Genomic DNA, 3,759 nt, shown 5'->3' with positions numbered 1-3,759 from the left:
GAGCCCATTCACAATACACACAACTTTACTATGTAGTATTCTGGCTCCTACACAATGAATGATGCCCCATAGCCCTTCATACATCGTATAATGCCCCTACACAATATGCTTCCTAATACAGTACAAGTACGTTCCCCCACATTCTAAATGCCCACAAAATGTACACACCTTGGCTGCATCAACTCATACAACTCTGCTTCATCAATACACACCGCTATGCTACATCAGATACACAGCTCTGCTATATCAATACCCACTACACTGCTGAATCCAAACATACAACTATACATCAACACTCACTTCTCTGCTTTATCAACACCAAATCAGCGCATACACACACACACACACACACACACACCTTCCCTGTGTCCTGCTTCTTGTGTGTTGCCTAGTTACATTTCCTGAAAATATCACAATTTCCAGAAAGGTCCTTACAGGACCTTCAATGTCTACATAGGCTGATCAGTGTACTAAAAAGGACCTGATGTTTCATATCACTATCATTACATTAAGTTGTATTTATGTGCTGACACAGATGTAGCTTAAAAGGAAACCACACACCAGGATTTTTGTATATAACCTAAAGCGAGTGCTATATTGGCACTATCAGGCTGATTCTCTACATACTTTTAGTGGTCAGCGTGGATGTATAGGTTTTGAAATCGAAGAAAGTAAATTTTATAAATTATCAGCTTCTTGAGTGACAGGAGCTGAGGAGCAGATAATATTTGGGGGGGGGAATTCATAGTTATCCACTCTCCGTTCGAATTAGCATAAGTATTCTACAAATTATTACGTTTTCACTTGCAGTACCTGTGTGAGGTCATAACCATGTGACCAGAAGGGGTGGGGCCTCAACTAACAAAGCTGATAACAAGAAGCAACATTTTTCTGTTGGCTAAGGCCCCGCCCATTCTGGTCACATGGGTATGACCTTACAGGGGTCCTGCAAGGGAAAAAGGGACTCGCTTGTATAATACTTAGAATTAGCATAACAGGGGGAGGGGATAACTGACTACCCCTCGCATATATTATCTGATCCTCAGTTCTAAACTTCAGTGCATATGTTGCTTTTAATGTTTTTTTCAGGTGGGATCCATGTGTAATCTGCCTGAAGGAGGCTGTGTGCACATACCCATAGAAGTAAATCACCTGCAACTAGATGCTATGCAGATCACAAACCTATGGAATCTACTTTGGCAAAGTTAGTTATAACAATTTTATTTTATAAAAATCAAAAGGAATATATAAAATTTTAATAAACTAATTTTGCATAAAACAGTTGTCAATTTAAAATAAAAAAAAATGGCACAACCTTTTTCTTTCACACATTCCCTTGTAGCTGAGCTAATTCTTTGGGAAAAGTTTTTGAACAACCTTTTCAACTGTAGGCACTAATGACTTTTTGTATCGTAAAATTATATCATCCTTGATCCAACTTGTTTCTGGAATCGCCTTGTTTCTTTTATTCTTACAGTGAAATACAACAGCTTCTTGTCTTAAGAAATATGCCCCATACCCTTTAGCCTTTGTAACAGAGTGGATTAAAGTGTGAATTACTTTTCGTGGATTTATAATCATTTTTGGTACTACAAATTACGTGTTAGATCTAAGTTCCCTATAAAAATGTTAAAGAATATTATCTCCAGGGACGTGATCCCATGAATTGAATCCAGATGCTTTCTCTGATGACAGATAAATTTGGCTTTCAAAACGAAAGACACTTATATGTGGATACCGTTTTTGGAGATTCCTCATTAAAGCTGGCCAGTCCCAATATTTTAATGGAATGATAATCTCATCAATGTCATTGAGGAGAACATACTCACTTTTAAACATATTTCTATACATGCAGTCATTTAAAGATGCAACTTGTCCATAATAGCCAATGTCACTGTCAAGTCCATCAACATATTTCCATTTTTTGGAGGTTTTCAGAAATCTATCTATTGGCCAAGGTATTACCTCTACGATATCTTCTTGAATGTAGTGTCTTAAAACCTTGTCCACATGATCTCCACAGCTAGTGTTATAGATGGTGACTGTCGAAGCTCCTAGTAATTTATACATTTCGATTGCCTGGATCACTTGCAAGACGTTATTATACTTCCCATACATAGTAGAGATACAAACAGTAAAATTGGCAGAAAATGACCCATTGGGATCTTTTGAAATCTCAAACATTGGAATTTGGTTTAGATCCTTTGTGCGGTTTGTATAGACAGACATGTAGGTATAATCACAATCAGGTGGGCTTGGACATAGGAGATTTGCTGTCTCATAAGGGAATCCAAAGTTGTCTTTAACAATATCAATTTCTGCCATAATATGTACATAACCAAATTGCTTACAGTAGAACAAACAGAAAAGGTTCCTCACTGTGTGATGGACTATAGCAAGCACCCTTATTAAATTAGATTCTCTGGGATCAAAATATGGAGAGATGATGAAGGTTTTGTTATCCTCCAATGGTATGAAGGGGCCGATAGCAATGTTGGGAACATGGCGTATTTCAGAATCCTTTGGTTGTAGCATATATAAGAGCAAGATCAAAATGAGCACCAGTAAATTGCAGACGATGAACTTCTGTTTCATTGAGCAGGACATCCTTTTGTGAAGAATATGGACTGTAAAAAGAGAAAAAAATATTTAAAGTATAAAACATTATGCACATTCACTTAAAAAACAAAAACTTATTTAGAGACTGAAATTTTTCTGTTGCCAATCACTGATCAATGTTACACGAGTACTGTTCTCCTTAAAGCATTTGTTGGGGCCGATGGAAAATGCTGACCGAAGATTTTGTAACAGGGAATCAAATTTTCCATAATTTTATTACCAAAGAAATTTAGCCCACATAGCCACTTCATAAATTACTTTTTATGTGCTTGGATTGTTATAACTTTGCACTGTTCTTATGAAGTCTGTTTAACTTTTATACTTTGATAAACAAGCACACATCCGTGTTATTAGGGATTTGCATGCTTTGGGGTTTCACGACCGGGTTATATACCAAAAGGCTTAATTATCTCACTCTCTTACGTGAATATCAGCTGTATATTTATCGCTAAGTTTATGTTTACTTTAAAAAGGGAACCGGTCACCAGATTTATCCCATTTAAACTGCAGCCTGTAAGCTAATATGTACAACATTCTAGTGCCCAAGCCGCTCTGTATAACAAAGGAATCTTTTATTATACTGGCCTGCGGGGCGGTCGAGTCAATAGGTATTGCTAGTCTATCCACCACCTCATCTCTTCCTTCTATCGCCGTTGTCTTTCCCAGCTCTGTGTGGATGACTCATCCTAAGTCATCCACACAGAAGGCCCCTTTACACACTGAGACTTTCAGCGATCCCACCAGCGATCCCAACCTGGCCGGGATCGCTACAAAAAGTCTCTGGTGAGTCTCTGGTGAGCTGTCAAACAGGCAAACCTAGCCAACGACGCAACAGCGATCCGGACCTGCAGAACGACCTAGCTAGTAGAGTTGAGCGCGGTTCGAGGTTCGAAGTTCTCCAGTTCTAGGCTCAAGTGATTTTGGGGCCTGTTCTAGATCGAACTAGAACTCGAGCTTTTTGCAAAAGCTCGATATGTCTAGAAACGTTCGAGAACGATTCTAGTAGCAAAAAAACAGCTAATTCCTAGCTTGGTTTCCGCTGTAATAGTGTAAGTCACTCTGTGAATCACACTATTATGACATTTAAGTGTATAGTGTGCGTGAACAGCGCCTTCAGATCACTGCTGTTTCTATAATGGC

General features: G+C 38.5%; 1 pseudogene; it reads right to left on the bottom strand.

The window, feature by feature from the left end:
• Positions 1–1,347: 1,347 nt before the first annotated feature.
• Positions 1,348–2,607, bottom strand: LOC142296169 (beta-1,4-galactosyltransferase galt-1-like; annotated as a pseudogene).
• Positions 2,608–3,759: the final 1,152 nt, after the last annotated feature.

This window comes from Anomaloglossus baeobatrachus, chromosome 1 (genome assembly GCF_048569485.1).
Source record: "Anomaloglossus baeobatrachus isolate aAnoBae1 chromosome 1, aAnoBae1.hap1, whole genome shotgun sequence".
Taxonomy (NCBI): Eukaryota; Metazoa; Chordata; class Amphibia; order Anura; family Aromobatidae; genus Anomaloglossus; species Anomaloglossus baeobatrachus.
Note: the sequence above shows the minus strand (reverse complement) of the source record. Positions and strands in the feature narration are given on the sequence as shown.